General features: G+C 38.0%; 1 protein-coding gene across 24 annotated transcripts in view; it reads right to left on the reverse strand.

The window, feature by feature from the left end:
• Nucleotides 1-23,291, reverse strand: part of esrrga (estrogen-related receptor gamma a) — a 255,344-nt gene that overhangs the window by 169,310 nt on the left and 62,743 nt on the right. Inside the window, exon 1 of one of the 24 annotated variants that reach the window (XM_073927113.1) lies at nucleotides 19,307-19,649. The exons of 20 other annotated variants lie outside the window; for them this stretch is intronic. The gene's annotated coding sequence lies outside the window, so the exon portion shown is untranslated. Of the gene's footprint in view, nucleotides 1-19,306; nucleotides 19,650-23,291 lie in introns of those variants that run through there. 3 more of the 24 variants (XM_073927127.1, XM_073927122.1, XM_073927135.1) reach the window with 3 other exon arrangements.

The following is a 23,291-nucleotide window of genomic DNA, read 5'->3' on the forward strand; positions in this document are numbered from 1 at the left end:
CTCCTTTCCCTCCTCCTTTCTTCCTCTCCCACCTCCTCCTCTGCTTTCGGCTCAGTCAAGCACAACTAAGCCAGCGTGGAGGCACAATGAGGCCATTTACAGTAATCATTTCTTTTCACACTTGCTGATGCTCTTAAAAGGTGCAAGGGATCGCGAACTACCTCTGCCTGACTCCACATGACAATATCCTGCCCAATTAGAGGACGAGACCATAGCAGCACACAAAAGACCTGCGCTGGTCAGTTGGGATAAACTAACCAACAACCATGCATAAAAAGCTCATCCATCTGTCGATTTATGATCAGCTTAAATTTTTTTTTGTATGTTTGTTTGCATATTGTTTTTACATTAAAATTTCATTTAAAGACGTATAATGTTAATTATTCATTTGTTTGGGAATAAAAACAGAGCAAATGATTAAAAGGAATTATGTCAGAGATTTATTTCTTTATTATTCAGCCATGCTGTAAAATACAATGTAAAAAAAAAATCAGGGGTAGCTGGGGTGACGGAAAAAACCCCTGCAAAATAACGGCAAATAAATCACAGACATTTACGGTAAAATAACAGACAGTAAATTACATAAATTTACTGGGACTTGAAATGTAATTAAGTTTCTGTCATTTAACGTCTGGTATTTTATAGTAAATGTCTGTAATTTAACGGCTGTTTATTTATGGTTAAAAAAAACGTAAAATAACAAGACTTTTTTTTACAACGTACAATGAATTTAGAGACTTATTGTGCGTATACATAAGAGTAATAATGTTAACAATGTGTTTTTGCAAACTGTTTCTTTCTCATCTTAAATATTGCATTTAATGTACTAATGCCAGCTTTAAAAAAAAAAAACACATTTCTAATTTCTGTAAACTTTTAAATACATATTTTGACCTCTGCTTATCAATAGGTGAAGTTTATTTAGAAACTAATTTTGAAAGGAGCACATGCTGATGGTTGATTAAGGCTGGTCCTGTATTAGCTATGACATGATTCACCAATCAGATGATTCCTAAAACTCACTATAAATACTCAAAGTTTTTTATTTAAGTTATCTTTGCTTTGAAGAATGCCCCTTCCACCCCTACTCCACCTTTTTTTTTTCTTTAATAGGGCGGACCAGCGGCTCAGTGGCTTGCACTGTTGCCTCACAGCAAAAGCATCACTGGTTCAAGTCCTTAATTGGCCAGTCAGCGTTTTTGTGTGGAGTTTACATGTTCTCCCCATGCTCACTGGGTTTCCCTCGAGTTCTCTGGTTTCCTCCTACAGTCCAAGAAACATGCGCCATAGGTTAATCGACCAATACAAATTGAAACTAAGCTCTTAACTAACAGTTTATCTCTATAGAGCAATAAGGGGAAGTTCTCGAGATCTACCTGAGCTCAAACTCCCTTCTCACCCTGCAAACGATCTTATGAGCTCAGGGCTCTCTCCCAGGACAGCATGCCAGACATGATTTATCATCAATCATCAGCTAAGTGTGACCTCTTAAAATAAATAAATTAATAAAAGAAAGTTGTCATATTGTATTTTGTCTTATTTTAAACATGTAAATGTAGCAGCTTGTAGTAACACTTATAGTATTGACGACAAATAGGTAAAACAGTGATTTAAATCATAATTTAAGTATAAAAATTATAAATGACAATTCATTTTAAAAGACAACTAATAAAATGTGATCCTTGAATACAGTATTTTAATGTTATCAGATGCTGTATAATTGTATATATAAACTTTTGTTACATTCAGTAATCTTTTTATGCTGTTTAGTCAATGTTAAAAAATTTAACAGTCCTGATTTTTGCTCAAAAAAATAAAAATATGATGTATATGGGGGAAAAAACATATAGATATATTAAACTTATATTTTGATAATTAAAAAGCCTTTCTGTCATTGACCAGTAAAAATAACAATAATAATAATACAAAAAATAAATCTGTCAAAGCTAATATTTTCAGCAAAGCATGGGAATTTAACACATTGAGCAATTGCACTTAACTAGTATGCCACATATATGACAAACTGTGCTATATTTTACTATAACAATCAGTCTGCAATGTACTTACAAAAACAATCCATTGAGACGAAAAACAAACAACCTCCTCCTTTTCCTGACAGAAGATTTCACCTCTCCAAATGATCAATTTTGACTCTCAAAGAGGGAACGGAAACTCAACCTGGAGGTGCCACATATAAATATACATAAGAAATTAATCAAGCACCTGGGATTACTTTGATACAGTGGCCAAAGACCCTGATGAGAAGAAGCACTTAGTCACATCGAGGTCAGTGGCGGTAGCAAATGCTCAGGTTAGCAGACTCAAAGTCAGGCTTACATAATCTGAGCTCCGAAACTCCGATCACACTCTGATGATCCAATTAAAGGGAGGAGACTATGCAATCAGGCTGGCCGCGGGCTAGCTAACACACGCAGAGGCGCTAACATCAATTTCTTAAGTGCTTCTAAAGGATTACGAATGCCGGGCTCTGGCTTGGGGTGGAAACATCTAACCCGTTCCTCCACGCCACATTACTGTAATTGGGTAGTGAAATTACTGCAGGAGGAGCCTCAAAGTGAGATTTCTGCTGAGGGCAGATTGCGTGTGGTTTAGGGTTTGTCTCTAGGAAAACCTGGATGGTTTTGAGCACATGCCAGAAATTATGTTGGTGAGGATCCTAAATTGAGCATGTTGAACAGGAATTATGAGTCTATGATTAAGGGTAGAGGTTAAAATTGAATGACTGTGGCAAAAAATTATATTAAAATTATTGGAGAGAAATTGCAATGTCATTTTTAAACGCTAGTAAACTCAACATTTTGACATGATTCAAAAAAAAGTTTTTACAAATCAAAAATACACAAGTTTTCCCACCATTACCTTGGAATCAAAATGATTTATCGTTTTGTTAATCAGACAATAACACTACAGGTTTCTGCAGGTTTAACCAAGTTAAAATTTAAGACTTTAAGACCCTTTTAAGACAATTATGAATTAAATTTTAGACTTATACAAGGCTAAATGCTAAGGATTTTTTTCGAATATAGGAATATCTTTTCCAGGTTGGAAAAGATTTTCACTTGCCCTATAAAAAATTATTAGAATTCCCTACATTTAATAATACAATAACAATAATTTAACAATAAAAATATAGGTCAGGTCAGTATCCTCTGGAGTAAATAAATGGAGAACTTTTAAACAAATGTTACTGTAAAGAAAGTAATTAAAAAATTACGGTAAATAGAGTAAAAAATGCTATTTTTAAATACAGTTTTTATTTTTTATTTATTTTTTATTGAAATTGGGATTGTTGGTGATTGTATGAGCATACATTGTTTTTTGATTGTATGATAATGGCCCGATTGGGCAGCTATACATGAACTAAGAAAAATTCAACACACCATATTGGTAGATTTAAGACTTTTTAACGTCTAAAATTTTGCTTTTGAGATTTAAGACTTTAAAACCTTGCGGACACCCTGCTGTAAATTACAAATCCTGAATACTTCTTGAACATTAATTTTATTTAACCAAATAAAATGGGTCCAAGAAAAATAATCCAAAAGGCATTATGTAAATGTCCTCTTCAGACTGCTGAGCAGTGGTGATTCTCCCCTAACCAGGTTATGTACTCTTTCGTATTCGCTTAGAATAATATTGAGCCATTTCAACTGAGTGGTACGGTGCGGTTCAGTAAGCTTTTATGGCCGTTTGCACTGTCAAAGAGTACCAGAAAGTGAACCATACCGTACCACTTTTTGGGTACTCTTTCAAAAGGGTACCTAGCACAACAAAAGGGTACCAAAAGTAAAACAATGCATGCAGCCGAACGCTAATGCTCTACAGAGATACATCACTAGCTCGAGCTAGCTAGGTGAATGAAAACAAAGGAATCGCCATTTATAAATACACAGCCTAGACTTTACAGCGTAAAAATGTATACATATAATAACAAGCCATGGTCGACCCAAGCTTAAATAAACCTTGTTGTCTTCTTTATGAACAGCCACCAAGCCAAGAAAAAGAGCAGAATCTACCCTGCGCATTGTAGTTGTTTTCAAGACTGTATAAAGCGCGAACAGTTTTGCTTTCTCACGTGCACTTGCCGCGCATCTATATTTGAAATATGAACTTTTTGATTTGATAAATATAACATGTGTGTGATTATTGAAGTGGTTCTGACATCCTTTCAGAAACACACAAACACAAGAGTGACGCACGAAAAAAACAAACAAAGGAGAAGCCACAAAAAAAACTAAGGAGCAAATAATTCTTTCAGCAACTTAAAACATGAACAGAACTTTTGGACTATTATGAACTCGGAATGATGGAATAACAAGTCTAAAAAGAGGTTACATGTGCTGGTGAAGATTAAAGATACAGATGAGAGGTTTGCACTGACTGTAGGCTATATGTTGCGTGTTGTTTTTGAACCCAAATAGGGACTAAATGTATACTGTGTGTAGTTTTTCTGTAATTGGTGTTTACGTTTGTTGCATTTATTTGTTTATTTTAGATAATTGCAGATGTTACAGTAGGCTATTTTGCACTGTCATTGATCTGCAGATTTATCAAATCCTGTTTGAATGGATCGTAATACCATTGGTACCCTTTTGGCAGTGGGAATGCAACCCTGACAAAGGTGACCAGTACTGACCTGTACCGTACTGTACTGTACTGTACCAGTCAGTGGAAACGGGCCATAAAAAGTGCCAGCTGGTGGCGCATTCAAAAAGGCAAAAAAAAGCTGCGTAATAAGTACTTCATAATGCATATTCACAAGAAAGTATTAGCATAAACTCTGCATGAAAATACAGTTAAATTGTACTAACTTCTCAATAATACAATTGCTTGTTCAGGCTGTTATAGTGAATGCTGTTAGGGTTTTATTCACCCGCTACAATAGCTCTCAAACAGAGCATAATTATAAAATTGTCAATTTGACATATTCTTCCAAAAAGCCAATAAAGCTTATCTAAACAGTGAAATTGCCACTTCAGATGTAGTCAATTTATGCAGCCAAAGAACAGCACTGGAGAGTCGTTCTCCATATTCAGACAAGCCAAATCTGCGTGTGTTATTCTTCTATCTCACTCTAATCTGCCGAACTGATAAAGGCCAGACACCTGACTCCATCAAGAGTGTGTTATCTGGGGTGTGAAAGGGCACACAAACACTCTCACGCAACAAAAAAGCATATTTGAATATTACAAAGGGCAGAAAACCCCTTGCTCTATCTATGTGTATCTACATTAATACACTGATTAAGAAGTGCCTGAAAGGAAAGACCCCACATTCTGGCCGCAAGCGCTCTCTTTATTCAGTCTGCCAATACTGGAAGTGTTTGTTTAAAAAAGCATATTATCTTCAATAAAGCATTAGGAAGGAACTAATATTTATGCCTTATCAGGGAGAATTTCCAGGGCTTTTAGCTTTAATTATCGGCAGATCTCGTACGCACAAAGGGCCGATAACAAAGGCGTTCCTTTGCCACATTGTTGTGGAATGGCAATTAGACTGGAAAGCCTCAGGCCACTCTTACTGTGAGTGTGTGTGCACGTGTGTCTAGGTGGGACGTCAGACTCGCGCAGGCTAACCCATGACCGGTGGAGCTGTTTTATAATTGAGGTCCCGTTGCCTAGAGCAGAGCGTTTGTTAGGACCGTATCTGATACCGGGCTTTGAATTAGGCTGACGGTGGAGATGATGAGCTGCAGAAAAAGGATGGAGCGCAAAAAAACTGAGGACATTTAAAAAAAGCAGACTGACTGAATGGAACATTATATTCCAGCTTTAGCATTATGCCACGTTCTTTGCATTTCTATATCCAGACTAGAAAGTGGTTCACAAAATGTCACATGGCTTTGAAAGCAGAACAAGCATACGATTGGCCTTCAAGTCCAAAGGCACACTATTTTGACTACTTTCAAATTGTACGTTCTACTTTTAAAAGAAGTTTTAAAATGCATTTTTTTTAAATAAAATTATTTATTTATTATTTTTTGGGAAGATTATTAAATAACAAAAACTATTATTATTGTGGTTGTTGTTGTATGATTGTTATAACTTGTATTACTTTACTAATATCATTATTACATATCACCCTGCAGCCCAAGACTGGTTACTCACAGAAGCTAAGCAGGTTTAAGCCTGGACAGTACCTGGATAGGAGACTACATAGGAAAACTAGTTTGGTGTTGGAAGTGGTGTTAGTGAGGCCAGCAGGGGACACTCAACCTGTGGTCTATGTGGGTCGTAATGCCCCAGTATAGTGAATGGGACGCAATACTCTCAGTAATGTCTTTCAGATAAGACATTAAACCGAGGTCCTGACTCTCTGTGGTCATTAAAAATCCCATCTTTCTCTTTTACGAGACGTGGCATGTAGCCTTGGTGTCCTGACCAAATACCCTCCATTGGCTCTTATCCATCATGGACTCCCAACCATCCCCATTCACCGAATTGGCTGTATCGCTGTCTCTCCACTCCACCAATAGATGGTGTGTGTAGAGCGCACTGGCGCCATTGTCCCGTGGCTGCAGTCTCATCATCCAAGTGGATGCTGCACACTGGTGGTGGTGTGGAGAAACCCCTCTCATGATTGTGAAGTGCTTTGGGCGTATGGCCTTACACAATAACTGCGCTATATAGACCATTTTGTAGGATGTAAACAAAAGCAATGCTCCCCACGTATTTCCTGCTTTACATTTTTAATTTCTAAAGCTTCCGAGAATCCAAGAAGAGCCACATATTGATAAATTATGTTATGATGGCTGTTTTAACATTAGGTTATGATTGAATTGCCTCTTGTTACTGTTATGAAATAGTTTAATAGCAATCAGGAAATGTTCATGGGCCGGTGACATGACTTCACTGAAATGGTCTATACATGTTACACATTACATAAAACAAAACAAACAAAAATGTAGTAAATAATTTTAGATATAAAATAAAAATGTGTCAACTTTCATTGAACCAAAACACTATCTGCATTGCATACTGACTTTAGGAACTCAGGAAGTTTTTTTAAGAAGTTTTTTTTTTAATTACATGTAAATGGTTTAATTTCCTTAATAAAGGCCTTTAACACATGCATTTACTATATTATCACAGAGGAAGATATCAAACTCTACATCTTCCCTGAGTGAGAGGGAAGCAATGAGCATCTTTATAGCACAGAAACCAATGACATCATACGTACCACCAATAAACCAAACACAGAAAGCTGCGGAGAGTATTTCGACAATAAAGTGTCTGCAAATATATGTGAAGAGTCCTATGGGCTTTAAAATCTACTAAAGCACCACTGGCTATAAATTGCTGAGGTAAGGGCTAACCTGGCCAACCACCTAGACGAACTTTAAGTGTCCATTATTTGCAACTATGGTAACTTCAAAATGACTAAACCAAGATAAATCACTTTGGTGAAAATAAACTCTTTTTCTCTGCTCCAGCCCTAAGGCATAAAAGTGAAACTAAATGAACCTTTGAAACTGCATCTCAGGGGATCGTCACTATGAGGGAGAAAAAAAATCCCTCTATAAGATTTTTAAGTGCTGCAATTATTGACAAGGACTATATCGCCTACACTTCTTTTTCGTTTTTTTTTCTTCAGCCCTTTCCTCTGATCAGGACGGGGAGAAAAAAAAAGCACGAAACCCCAAGAGACATCAGCAGCTGTCAGGTCCTTTAACAGCTGCTATGAAGTAGTTTACAGCAGAGCATTTGCCACTATCCCCAGACCCAGTTAAGCGGCCTTTTTAAAATCAGCTCAACAAAAAAAATAAAAACAGCACACACACACACACACACACAGACACACACTCATACATTAATCAAGCAGGGCCGCACTCGCCGCAATACATCAATTACCACGCTTTTTAAACAAATTCCGCCTCTACGACAGACACCTTATTAGGACTCGGACTGGAAGTGCAGGGGTACGAGTAAAAGTCTATTAACGCGGACTTCTCCGTCGCTATTGTTGGCGAGTCTACAAACAAATTCAAAGCCTGCATTACAATTAACAAGGACGGATTGAAAGAGGGGGGGAATAAAAGAGAGAGAGAGATGGCGGGCGGCAGAAAATCCTTGTAACGACTTCCAGCTTGCTAATTTCACAAGCTAATAATAAAAAAGGACATTGCTATGCACGGGCCGCCCTCCCTCTACCCCGCTCGCCGCGTCTCACCAGAGAGCTGCTGCCATTGTTCACATGAAAGACAATTAGACCTAGGAACATCAAACCTAAAAATGACAATCTGCTAACCAGCCCTGGGTATTGAAGGCATTCTCCTCTCCATTTTCTGGACTGATAGACAACAATCCTCTGAAGGCCTCTTTTTAGAGAGGAGGAAGAAAAGCAAAAGCTGGAAGGAAAAAAAAGAAGAAGAAAAACGACGGGCCTTCTCACTGATTTATGCATCTCTATTCAGAATTTATTAACCTGACTGCTGCCAATTGAAGCTCTGCCACTCTTATAGCCCCAAGCCTCGAATTCCTGACACGTCTAAAGAAATACACCAATAATGGCAGGCACGTATTTCCATACAGGACAAAAAAAGGAAAAGAAGAAGAAAGGAAGAAGGTGGGCATGACAGAAGGAGTGTGTTGGTGTGTGCGGTTGGGAATAGGGTTGAGCGATTGCAACAAGTCCCCTGATCATCCCTCCTCCTGTTCCGGTTGGACGGTGAGGGTCGGGTTTCCAGAGCTCTCAGCGAAGAACCCAAACCACACCGTTGGCTTTTTCCTCCCCTTCCTCTGGAGCATCAGTCATAATAGCTCCTCTACTCATGTCACCAGGGATGCCATAATATTGAACCAGCCACTTCTGCAAAACAAAGAACGCTCTTAACAGACAGCACTGAGACTGATCAGGGAGTTTGGCGATGAAATTTGGTGTCATTGTAAAAAAAATGGTGGGGGTACAACAAGAGTCCCTCGTTTGCCAATGGGGCGATCCTGAGGCCGTCAAGAGTTTATGTTCACAGAGGAACCAAACTGGGGCTGGGACGGGCTCGCTGGAGGTCCAGGAATAGAGGCGATCGATAGATTTGACTGAAAGAATGCACATTCTCCAGGGTAAAGATTGAGTGGGGCTGAGATCTGATCCCCGGCTGCCGTGAATGGGGCTGGAAACTGGATTCCATCGCAGGGAGATGCTCGGGCTAAGCTAAGATAGTGAGGTAATGTGGCAAGAATAGACACACGGTGGGAAAAAAGAAAAGAAAACATGGGACTGAAAATACACACTATTACCATTTCCAGCATGGCATCTGCCATCTTCCCATTCATAATACTTCAGCCCTAATATGTAAGAATGCAGACAAAGTGAAGGTATAAAAATGAAGATTTTTGTTTTTAAATCAGAGCGTGATCAATGTTAGTCTCTGATAATAGATGAATAATGAAACTGTCTGCAGATGATGATTATCGATATCATCAATAGTGTCAGTACTTCACAATTATTGTATTTTTTTCAGTTCAAAAATTAATTAAGAACACTTAAACACACACACACACACACACACACACACACACAATGATATGTAAAAGTAAATAACAATGCATCAACATTTTTTGCAAAAAAAACAAGAATTATTTAGAAATATTTAATGGTTAAACAATAAAGCAACTTTTTCCACAGTGAAGAAAATGTAAGTAATGATGGCTTTTGATAAATAACCAGAGTTTTCCACTCCAGTCATCTTCATCTTGAAGAATCCCCCCTTCTACCCCTACTCCTCCCCTCTTCCTGATTGGGAGGCCCAGTGGTTAGCACTTTTGCCTCACAGCAAGAACGCCACCAGTTCGGCCCCTCACTGGGACGGTCTGCGTTTCTGTGTGAGGTTTGAATGTTCTCCCCTTGCTCGCGTGGGTTTTCTCCGCTTTTCCTGGTTTCCTTCCACCGTCTAAGGACATTCACCATTAGTAAATTGACTACTCTAAAGTAGCATTTTAAGACAAACTCTTAGCCAGCTATAACTCAGCACAATCACAAGCAGAGGAGTTCTCAATACCTACCTGATTTTTTTTTCTGTGAACTACAAATTACATTTCATCCTTATTTAAAATGAAAATGTTTTCATTTAGAGCATAAAAAATGATAACACTTTATTTGATGGTCTATTTGAGTATTAGTAGATACTGCTCCTTCAGCAGATATTTAACTGACTATAAGAAACTTTGCAAGTACATGTCAACTTACATTAACCCTAACCCCAACCTAACAATCTACTTATAATTAATAAAAATGAGTTGGTATGTAGATGCAATGTAACTTAAATTAAAAAAAACAGAACATCAAAAAAAAGTGTGACCAAAAAACTTATAAATAAAATAACAAAAACATACCATGTAATGTGCCATCATGAAATATACTAATAATTCAACTTCAGAAGAGTTAAGAAACAATAATTTGGTAGAAAACAAATTATTTATTATTATTCTGATCATTTGTCAAAACAAAAAACAAACATTAACATTCTACTCAAGGTGTCTCTTAAATGATGACAACTGAACTCCACATGAAGAGTGGAATCATACAATCATTAATTTATTCATTTTCTTTTCGGATAAGTCCCTTTATTAATCTGGGGTCGCCACAGCGGAATGAACCGCCAACTTATTCAGCATATGTTTTTGCAGCGGATGCCCTTCCAGCTGCAACCCATCTCTGGGAAACATCCATACACAGACAATTTAGCCTACCCAATTAACCTGTACCGCATGTCTTTGGACTGTGGGGAAAACGGGAGCACCCGGAGGAAACCCACGCCAGAACAGGCAAACTCTACACAGAAACGCCAACTGACCCAGCCGTGGCTCAAACCAGCGACCTTTTTGCTGTGTGGCAACAGCACTACCTACTGTGCCACTGCGTCACCATCATGAAATATCAGCACAGTAAAATATGGTGTAATACAGTGCTACTTTCAACAAATATTCTGTAGTAAATTTATACAGGTGATGTGTATTTTGAGTTGTGCATTTTAATGCATTCCACTTTGTAAAATAACTAAACTTTTAAATTCAAATGTAATATTTTACTATAGCCTACAATGTTTTGCTGTTGAACTACAGTATCAACTTTAGTTGAGTGGTGCAAAATGTCATGACAAATGTCATTACTTAAGCTAATTCAGGAGGGAGGGAAAACCCAAAATTAAAAGCTTGCACCACTGTGACCATTACATTCCAGAGAAAAACACAAACACCCTGAATGCGACCACCACTTGATAACTAATTCATTCACTTCCGGGGTTCGCTCATGCCGTTCGGCCTGCTTATTGGTTTTTGAGCATCCCGCTCGGATTCTGGATGGAAACCCATATTGATCAGGCCTACAGTCGATGCCCATCAGGAGGAAACAGACTAGGCCATTAGAGTAGCAGTCAATGGCCAGGGCCTGCGAGGGGTAACTTTAGCACAGCCTCAGAGGCACATTGACGAGAATCTAATCCCCCTCTAAGTGCCGCTATGATACTGCCATGCACTTTCTCAAACGCTTCCCATAGCATCGCGTCAGGGATTTTTCTTTTTTTTTTTTTGGCCGGCCACTGAGAACAGGCATGAAGGGAGTCAAATAAAGCCATCACGCAGCACTATAGGGCCTTCAGGTTGCTATCACCCTTAATCACTAGCGTAGAGGCTAACTACATCATGTCATTCCATGTAAGTGTGATACAATACTATACCGGTGTATTACATATGTCGAGCAGCTTGAATCAATCGTGGTGAATGCTAAAGGAAGACATTGTTTAGCGTAGATAAATATAGATTGGAGCTTTTAGTTTCTCAAAATCAGTTTGCAGGAAAACAAAATCTCTGACAATATCTGCTTAAAAAGACTCATTAAAAGGGTTTTAGCTGGCTTAAAACAAGATATAGCTTAACATTTTGTTTTCAGAGATATTTCTATGAAATAATCAACTCTTCTTGCTGTTGAACAGTCAGAAAATTTACATTTATTACTATTCAGAAGCGTATAGATATAATGTGTTGTTTGCTTTGTTTTACATTTGAATTAACAAATCATTTAAATTTACATTTCATTTATTTCTATAATAGTAAAGCGGAATTGTCCACATATTCCAGTCTACGTTGTCACATGATCCTTATAAAATAATACTTATAGCCTGATTTGAGATTTTACAGTTATTATTTTGGTGATTTTATTATTTACTATAATCAATTTTAAAATCCATTGTGCTGCTAAATATTTTTATAGATTATCTGATTAGTAGAAAGTTCAAAAGAACAATTGAACTATTGATAAAATTTGAAACAGAAAAATTGTTAAAAATAATTGACATAAATACAAACAATAATTAAACAAACTCTACTAAACATTATTTTGTAAAACCATTCACAAAAACTGCCATTTATTGTCTGTTTTTGCCAGGTTATTATACTACATTTCAGACAATCCCAGCTCGAAATGACACAAACAAACAAACAAAGCAAACTTATCATTAGGTATGGCACAATTCTCAATATAATATTGAATTGTTCAGTACGACATCCATGGTTCGATACGCGCTTTTGAATTGCGGTTTTTATTTTTTCAGTTTTATGTTTAAATAATTAATGTGCATTTTATTTCTCTCTGAATTGACTGTTTGTGTGTACCTGTATGTCTACGAGCTGAGATGAGGAAACTCCTCCCTGCGAGTTAATATTCAATCACTGTGCTTGGGGGGCGCTTAACCATCATTCCACAATTTACGCCCGATTCACACGGGGCTTCAGCGTCAACGATTGACAGAGGCCATGTCTGAAGTTGGGGCTGAGCCAATAAAATTAGTCCGCCACAGCCAGTTCGTCACAGCAAATGAAATTAATCCGCAATCAACTATTGTCTGAGCTTGTGTATTTACTTAAAGCGATCTGATTGGCTGACGCCTTTGTTGACGCCTCTTCTGCATTGAACAATGCCACTGAAGCGATGCCAATGGATCCACAATGCAGTTTGGCAACGCCTGACGTCACCTATTCAAAACGAATGGGAAGTGTTGATGCTGACGCCCCTTGTGAATGGTGTTCATTGCTAAAGATTTGCAGCTGTTTTTGGTGATTGGAGATGCGGGTTTTTGTCATCCTATAAAAGCACTCGATCCATGTTATAGAATAGCGTCTGGCACTTTTATCAGCATTGAGATAATTTCTGACCTCTATGAAAAGACACGCAACAATATTGTGTATAAATTGGCTGAAGCACAGAGCCTTGCTCTGACCACAGCTGGTTGACCCTTACGGCTGCACGCGAGTATTGCAATGCCCACAGTATTGCAATAAATAGTTTTTTTTCTCCTTAACCGCTTACTGTTCATATTGCCCAAGCATAGAATAACAAAAAACACTTATTTGTCAAACTATCAGAACCGAACTGAACAGAACTGAAAACCGTAGTAAAAAAAACCTAGGTATGTATTGAACTGTAGGCTAACTGTATTGTTGCATCCCTACTTATCATGTAAGTCAGACAACCTCTCCCTGTCCAAGTAGGCAGTTCTTTGCTGCAAGTCAAAGCAAGTTACCTATGTGCTGGAATTATAACAGGTTCCAAAATTTCTAATTGCACTAAAGTTGAAGCGTTGCTTTATTTACAACACTATCAACACAATCATTAGCAATCTATGTTTAGCACAAAATGTTAGCGAATGAGCAAACAAAAAAGAACAAAAGCGCGTAGTCAAGCAAGAGCCTGCCTAAGAGAGACTGGTGGTACTCGAGTCACAGTGGCGGCGGGAAGCCTGCGGAGAAGCTGCTGGTCAACTGGTCTGAAGCTGAGCTGAGCATGCTAATTAGTGCTGAGCTGAGGAATGAGCGTGCATTAGCTATGCGACTAATCAATGGGAAAAATCACTGAGCAAACTCCTATACAGCCATTTATTTTTAGTCCTTCGTAACCTCCATTCCCTGCTCTCATTAGCGATTTGGTCTTAGAGGAGTGTCTGTCCAGAAGAGAGAGGAAAAAAGAGAAAACAACATGCTAATCCTGAATTGCCAACTACACAGCGAATTAGATAAATAATAATGATGCAGCTCCATATAGGAATCAATTAGGTGATGAATGGTGAAAGGGCATGATCTTATAGTATGCTGATTCATTGACCTTTCACGGTGTAAAAACGCTCCCAAAAGAATGTTGAATCAACTGTTATAGAGTCCAACCGGCTTTTTTAAATCTCCCAGATGTCCCAAAACTGTCCTGATGGTTCTTTTTCTTTCAGTTTAATGATGCAATAGTCAAATCCCCAACCGCGACCTTCTAGGTTAAACATAAGAAGCGCCTCTTTTTCTCAACAAGAAGGCCTTGTGGCATGTTTGCCATTACAGGGGCCCATAAAATTGGAATAAAATCAATGATCAGTGAAAAACCATGGTGGACTTTAACAGCAAGTAAACAAATTTTCCTTTGTGTGATTTGTTTGTGGACTCTCTCACACAAACACTCTCTCTTTCTCTCCCTTCCTCCCTTATCTGCTTCACTTTTGGGAATAGCAGAGATTAAGCAAAGTAAACTTGGCTTTACTTATCGTATTGTGCTCAGGAAGCTCTGTAAGGAATAGGGGATAAAATAATTCGAATGCAAATGCTGAACTTTGAGCCACGAACATTGTTTGGCACAGTCAAGCCGCTGTCAGCAAAGGGAATATGATATTTGTTGGGATTTTCACAGCACAAACAGGGCAACCCGTTTCTCTATCCAACTAGCAGCACCGTTTAACTAGCTCTGCCTGAAAGAGAGATCACATGCCACCCTGTGGGATTTTGTTTACAATGCAATTCTCCTATTCCTTCCCGATTTCACAGACTGCAGAAACGGAGCAGTGACTGTGGGAAACAGACGTAAGCCTACGGAGGCCACAACCAGGGCTAAATGCTGTAATACGCTATTAAATGTTTAATCTCAACTGGGGCAGAGGAGACGCTCTCTGCGGAAGATACAGTGAGACATCAATGGCTTCCCACACAAACACACATACTCCAACTCCTACTGCAAGCGGCAGAGACTGAATTCCATAAAAGACATAGGACTGTCACTTCACAACAGTCCCTGTGACTGCAGCACATCGGCAGTAACCAAAATTAAGGGATTACTTAGAGTATCAGTATAAGCCTACAGTGCACTGAAAGAAGTTCAGGGTTGCCACACCTTTTGATCATCAAATATAGACTGTGTTGCTTCTTATTATGAAAAATTGTTTATTAGATTAGAATTTTTTGTTGTTGTTGTTGTTTAAACTGTTTTAAAGTTTATTTAAATGCTTTACCTTGCATTCAAAAAAAAAAAAAAAAACTCATTGGATAACCTCAAATTAACTGAGAGCAGAATTTCCCTCCAATACATTTGTTTAGCACCAACAAAAAAAAATGCTTACACAATTACATGCAATTAAGTTGGTACAAAATGATTTTGTCAAACAAAAGTTTAAATACATTTGTATTTTTATTTAACTTAAACTCAAAGGTCTGAAAATATCATGTATGTGTATTATGTGTCGTACATTAAGTCTCTCAGTTTTATTTAAAGTTATCCTTAATTAACTTAAAAAAGAACCCTTTTAAGGATATTACATGAGTTACATATAAACACTCAAAAAATGGTGTTTGCTGTTTTTAAAAAACTACTTATTTAAAATTAGCTAAACTCAATTCGTGAATTTATTTTGGAAAACTTAATTGTTTCATGTTCAATCAACTTAAATTTATAAAAACTAATACGCGGACTTAATTCCTTCATATTGTATAAAACATATATAAAAACTTTATCACTTATTCCAAGCTAGTATTTGGCGGCGTCATTTTAGTAGTAAAGTGTACATTTAAGAAAGCGATGACGTGCCATTAGTGGCTTGGCACTCATATATTTGACTGTAATTTATTGTTTTGTGTAAGATTTGTTTTCACGTTTGGTTGTAATGTGAAGTAAATCCATATTTTGCTGATGAAGCACTATAGAAGCACTTAAGCAACACCACGTACTCTGCCATTGTTCCATGAATTTGTTTGCGCTTGAACTTAATCAACACTGTGACACGGACATGACACCATCATTTTCAAAAACTTCTACTTTGAAACCCATTTTCAAATCTGTGTTTTCAGTCCCAAAATCGATGTTTTTGTGTAAACGAAAAGGCAAAAGGAATAAAAAGTTTCCTGATTTTGGTTAAAAAAGCTGTCCTGTCAATGGCTCCTTAAACAAGGAAAGATTGAGATTTAGAAATGAAGCAATAAATACCATGTAAGTTACTTAGAATGAAACACGCCTACTGAAATACATAATTTAAAAGGAAACCCAGAACAACTGAAACCCTAAAAATAAATCACTATATTGAGCAACCTTATTACACCACAAAACCAAGATAAACGGCAGCATATTTTCAATGAACAACGGCGCCAGTGAGACATTGAGCAAGTCTAAAAATCACAGACATTGTTGATCGGCCACCACGATATCAATACAGAAACCTTGAAAACCTCTGCACTGAAGCGGAGGAGACAAAAGCGTTTGTGCGAGTAGCTGGGGGAGGCAGGAAAGGAGGGAGGAAGGTGGAAGGTAAAGTAACTCAGAAAGGAAAATAAAGCCCCCCCTCCAGCACACAGCCCCCTCACTGGTGATTAATCAACCGACACACAGCCTGATGCACATTAACCAGATAATTAATAATTTCTTAGGGGATGCCAGCTTGGCAAGTGTTTTATCAACCTGCTGAAGGAGGGAGGGGGGTGGAGGGAGGGGCCTACAGAACCCTGGGATCATCATTATCATCTGGCATGAATATTCATTAGGATTTGAACCCACAACCCACTGGTAATGAGTCCAGAGGCGCACGCGCTAATCCTCACTTATGGGTGCCGAGGCACCATCACCTGTGCAGAGATGTCAGAGGACAGGGAAAGAGCAGGTGACACACAGACATACAGCACAGAACACTACCTCTCACAAACTAGTTACTTTCTTAGAATAAACTAGAGATGTGCTAAATTTGATGTCAATTATAATGATTACTGATTTGCTTTTTACCAATATGCAAGACGACTCACTCACTTTGCACAAAATAAACAAAAACATGTCTTAACATGCAAAAGCAGGGCTAGCATTTGACTAACATCTGAGAGAACTGGCACCTAAAAAAGTTCTTCAGAGATGGTGGTGCAATACCTGATTTGGAGTGTGTAAAATTACAAGTTTTGTCTCTTAGAAGTGCACATTTGAATGGATCAAGGTATAAATGTATTTTTAATAACAATATCTATAACAGCCTTATGTGTTCCTCAGTACCTCAATGCCATAGTAAAAAGTAGGCTTACTTTATGCTTTGTTTATTTGTTTTGAAAAACAAAAACCCCAAAATACATTTAGTACAGATACAAATGTTAAACTATGACTAAGCAGAAATTCAGTAGTTGTTTTACAATACATTTTAATAGGGATGTAACAATTCACAGTGAGTCGGTTGAAAATCGATTAAATATGTGACGATTTAAACAAGTTAAAATGTTGAATGAATTGCGATACACGTTTTGAACAGAGGTGGCGCTGTGTTTACAGGCACAATATCGCTTTACCTGCACATAAGCAGTGAGCAAGAGGTGCGGCAGCAGAGTAAAATGACAGAGGTGAGGGGTGCCAGACACACAAGCTGTGTGCAAATACTACAAAAAGACGTTTACTTACACAGAACAACAAAAATGATGCACATTGTCACGTCAGCACAGTGAAAAACTAGTTACAAACGTCTATACGAAAAAAAAAAAAAAAAAAAAAAAATAAATAAATATATATATATATATATATATATATATATATATATATATATATATATATATATATATATATGAGCAATATCACACTTGTAGCAGTGTGCTATGGCTGTATATTAGCACTGGTGGTGCCTTAGTACCCCAATAGCGCTGATATACAGCCATGGCACACTGCTACGAGTGTGATAATTCGTTTATACAACAGTCTGATGGCACAATCTTGTACATAAAAAAGAAAATCAAACACAGAGAGTCTAAAACCCTTTTGTAGTAGGAACTACTTTCTTCCGCCATTCATTCACATGTGCAGCTGATGTCAGAACAGCAGAAGCCGTTACTACTTCACCAACGTCACTTTAGAGCTAGTATTTGAATGATTCTCTATAGTGTAATGTGAATCGGCGCTTCTGGTGTGTGACCTACTTAAGGTGATGACTAAACAGCAAATTTTGCTCACATTTTAAGATTATAAGGCTGAACGTGAAATGAAATGCCATCTGACTAAAGAGATTTCTCACCAGACTGCTGCTGTGTTTGCGATAAGGAGGGACAAGGCCGAATCCAGCTTCTTATTCGCAGCTTCATATTGACTCAATCCGGTCCACCTTAAAAACCACGAGGCTTCCGTTTTTCAGCTTTTTATTTGCGCTAAAGAAAACACACTTAGTAAGGGCTTATTATGCGGTTCTGGCACCATCTTGTGGATAGACAACATCAACCGTCTTTGGCCGCCGACGAGGTCTCAGAAATTGTAAATATTTTATAATAGGCACTATTCTTAATAGACTGCATAGTTGCAATCTAAACAAGTACATTCTTGACTAAAAAAGCCTCAAAAGTACATTTTGTTGTCTAACAACAGTAATATTTGTCAAACTGTAGCATCTCTGCTTGTTGCTTGCTGTATGTGGGTGGAGTAATACACAGAGGTGAAGGGTGAAGAGGCCTTTGAGTGATGTTACTGGCAAAAAAAAAAAAAAAAAAAAAAAAAAAAAAAAAAAAAAAAAAAAATCGCACGGCTGTCAGCCAATTAGATTCAAGAACCAGACAGAACTGTTGTATATATGTATATATATATATATATATATATATATACACACTTATATATATATATATATATATATATATATATATATATATATATATATATATATATATATATATATATATATTAATAAGCCAAATCACATAGACCAGATGATTTGCAGCTTGTTTGCTCTGAAGAGTGCTAAGGAGATCACACTGTGCATTAGTTTTTTCGTAGCGAAGGTGTAAAGATGTTTTTCCAGAGAGTGAATGATTTAATGAATCTCTCGTTAAGATACAGATTTGCCTCCACTTACTGGCAGTTGGAGTATTGTATGACTTTATTATTACAGGCCTAAACCCACCAATGCACATGCACAAAAAAAACACAAATATTAATTAACTAATGCTATCAAAAAATTTCCACAAATATAAAGTCAACATTGCACACCTTAACTATATTAATGTTTCATAAAATACTCCAAAGTAAAAATGAAACATGTACTCACAGAAAGCATTAGATCCAAACTCCTTCCAAAGCAAAAGTATTTGTGCTCATCCAGTTTCGTTGCACATTTGCTGCTAGATGTGTGAAATTTTTATGCAAACGTCACACGAATGAAACGCAACACTGCAAAATTCCCCACAATGCACCCACTCAGCTCCAGCTGAAGTTTAAGTGTGAGACCAAACATGTGCCCTGTCCGCCTCTATTCTGTCTGACGGTCGAGTCTCAGGCTTCACACCCTCTGCATCAAGTGGTACATGTGATGTCATTCCCCTGGTACTGCGGTCCAAATCTAACTTGCCCCGCTAAACACCCTTCCCACCATCCATAACATTGTTTTGTTTGAAAAAGTCAGTTTTTAACTTTCTTTACAAGTTTCATTTGGCTGGGGTGTAAGCTGATTACAGCTGAAGTTTAATTCTTAAACCTAGTTAAAGAAAACACACACAGCAGTAGCACACACAGAGCGAGAGCTTTAAACAAGGGAATAACCTCTGTGGAGCTGATTTTCATCTGAATATATTCCAAGCAATCCACAGGAGTGGAGCAGGCAGCCCCAGACACATTTGGGTACCTGTTTCCCCTCACAGCCATCCTTAGAAGAAAACATCAAAAGGCTTTCAGGAAAATTGAGAGTGACAGCTCCTTCATTTGTATTCTCCATGACATTACAGATCTAAACTGTAGTCTTAAGGCTTTTTTAACTGTTTGTCAGGGGAGGCCCATTGTTCTTTGCCTCTTAGATCTCGGCTTCTGAGGCTCCTGACTTTCTGCATACTTGCCGTTAACTTTGATGGATCGTTTTGCTTCATGTCGCAGTGCAAACACAGGCACGGCCTGCTGTCAAAATTTTTCCAAATCCGGGAAAACAGAAATACGGCTTGCTTTCCCATCGAAGCGATGCATATTTAGAGATACGTGGAGAACAGGCTGCGCTAGCACCGACTGAAAGTTGCACAAGGCACAAACATTTCACTGGATAAACAAAAACGAGCAGAGTGTAGGAAAATACAGTGTGTACAGTTTTCTTTCATAGATTAGAATGTTCAATTTAATGTAATGGGAATATAACACACTTTCAAAAGGATTAACCACATAAAAGTGTCACAATAAAATACTGAATTCTGACTGGCTGGAATTTATTCATTCATTCATTTTCTTTTCGGCTTAGTCCCTTTATTAATCAGGGGTCGCCACAGCGAAATGAGCTGCCAACTTATCCAGCATTTTTTATACCCGGATGCCCTTCCAGCTGCAAACCATCACTGGAAAACATCCATACACACACATTCACTACGAATAATTTAGCTAACACAATTCACATATACCACATTTTTGGACCTGTAGGGCAAACCGGATCACCCAGCGAAAACCCACGCGAACACAAGGAGAACATGCAAACTCCACACAGAAATGCCAACTGACCCAGCCAAGGCTCGAACCAGCAACCTTCTTGCTGTGAGGCTATTGTGCTACCCACTGCACCACCGTGCTGCCTGGCTGGAATTCATGTGTTCTTAAATCATTCAAACTTAAGCACAATCTCACATCGATTCGTAACTTTCCCATTGAACTAGGGGTGGGGTTTTGTGCCAAGCCTCCTTTTTAAAATGCAGTGGTCCTTGTTATTTGCAGAAGTTGCATTCTAAAAATAACCCGTAATAGGTGAAATCTGCAAAATAGTCAGCTTTATTATTTATTATTAATAAAGATGTTTTAGGACTGCAAACCCCCTCACTACACACATACACTTTTCTCAGAGAGACATTAACATTTTTAGACTTTTCTCTCTTGTTTAAACACTCTCAAACCTTCGTAGAAAAACAAGTCCAGTATTACAGAATGAAACCAAAGATCAAAACCACATGATCTTCATTTATTTATTCCGTAATGGTGGCCTACAGCCATTTAACTTCTACCTTCCTTTAGCATGTCCAGAAGTTCAACTTTTTGTGCGATGGTTAGCATCTTTCTCTGCCTTTTGGGTGCTACTGCAGGTGCCTTTGACGGTGCAGAACATTTCCTTGACATTATGTGGAAAAAAAACTTGTGAACATACAGTAAAGCACTTCAGTGTCACAAGCTGAACGCATTCTCTACTATAGACCATTTTGAGGGATGTAAACAATAACAATTGTCCTAATGTATTTTCTGTTTCGCATTTTTTATTTCAATAGCTTCCGAGAATTCAAGAAGGTCCACATATTATTGACAAATAATGTTATGAAAGCTGTTTTAATGTTAAGTCATAGTTGAATTGCCTCTTGGTAAAGTTATGAAATAGTTGTATAACAAGCAGGAAATGTTCATGGGCCAAGACATCGTCACATTGAAATGGTCTATACAGGTGACACGGCATGGAGGATATTGATTGATAATAATCTACAGCCAGTCAGGACACAGAACACAATGTGCTAAGCAGGACGCAAAAACAATGTGCTGTAGAAAAAAAACATTTCAAATTGCACTAAAAATTTGCAAGGCCACGAAAAGTAAAGTGCATTATAACGAGGGAGCACTGTAGTACATTTTTGTATGACTAAACTCATACAAATTCATACAAATTAGCCACTAAACTGACAAAACATAAAATACTTACATTTCCTCATGAGATCAAGCTGGTTTAACAGCTAAAATTTAAATATTTAAATTTTAATATTAAAGTGTATCTGAAGTCTGTGCTTATGATACGAGTGATTAAAAAGAGCTCATCAATATAGGACGATGATATCTTTGTTGAGAACATCAAATAAAATTAAAATTGTCTCTGAAATCTGCATTTCCATTTCACTTACTGCAATCCCTTATATTACAGTGGCCATACCAATGTAATCAGCAAATAATAGCCAATATCAGTGCTCAGGATTTTTTCTTACAAGCTTTGGCACCCATGACTCAGTTTTAAGGTGCTAAAAATCATTGGATCTGATTTACTATCCACCACGAAATGGCTTCGAACTGCCAAAAAAGCAGCAAACATATCTAATTACCTCACAATAATAAGATCCTCTGGCTATCTCAATCTCTAAAACAAGACAGAGGAGAGCAGCTCCTCCTGCATGCAGCTCAGCTAACAGGGTTACGGCTGCCCTGCTTATAAACCCTGCTGCTTTGAAGTCCAACCCAACATTATATAGGGTGTCACTGTTTATTACAGATAACTAATGCTCTAAGTCTTTATTTGCTGCTATTTATTGGCATTTTATTGAGGGGTGTCACTGGAGAGATGTTGGCCGGCTTGTCTGCCCGCTTCTTTAATCACCGTCAGTAGGTAAAATCGTCTGTGACAACTAATCCAAAAAGCAGATTATATTTATTTTGGCTACAGTGGCTAGTAATTCGTTAAAATCAACAAAGCCTTTTCATTAGCCCCCCGCTGTTGTCCTCAAAACAGACATTCTGCTGGTCCCAAAAGCACAGAGCAACGCACACACACAAACACACCGCTCACACAGATGAGGAGGGAATAGGGGGAAAAGAGGGAGAAATAGTGGAGGAAAAAGGATGAGAGACAGAGAGAATTTGTGAGGGTAAAACAGCAGAAAGACATCTATACTAATGGAGACAGGAAGCTGAGATAGAGAGAGGATGGGCAAAAACCAAGGGAGAGGAAGAGAGTGTTGCAGCCCAGACATTGCCCTTTCTGTTTATTCCTCTGTGTATCACGCTAAGCTCCCAGGACAGCACACATACAACTCAAACTGTCTCAGTGTTTGGCTTCCCTCTTCTCTTTTCCACTTCTATCTCGGATGATAGGGACAATATACTTTAAAGACTCTAAATTAATTGTGAGATTTTGTGCTAAATGCACATCCTGAAACCTAGCAGATGAAAATGAACAAACCAGCTTTTCTGTTATTACCACAGTTGCTATTTTGTCCACATCACATAATTGAGGTGGACACAATCAGCGGTAGGTTTGGGCTTATCCAGCAGTTCATGTAGGGATTTAAAGATTTCCACACAAAACACGATTAACGCTAGCA

This window comes from Danio rerio, chromosome 17 (genome assembly GCF_049306965.1).
Source record: "Danio rerio strain Tuebingen ecotype United States chromosome 17, GRCz12tu, whole genome shotgun sequence".
Lineage (NCBI taxonomy): Eukaryota > Metazoa > Chordata > Actinopteri > Cypriniformes > Danionidae > Danio > Danio rerio.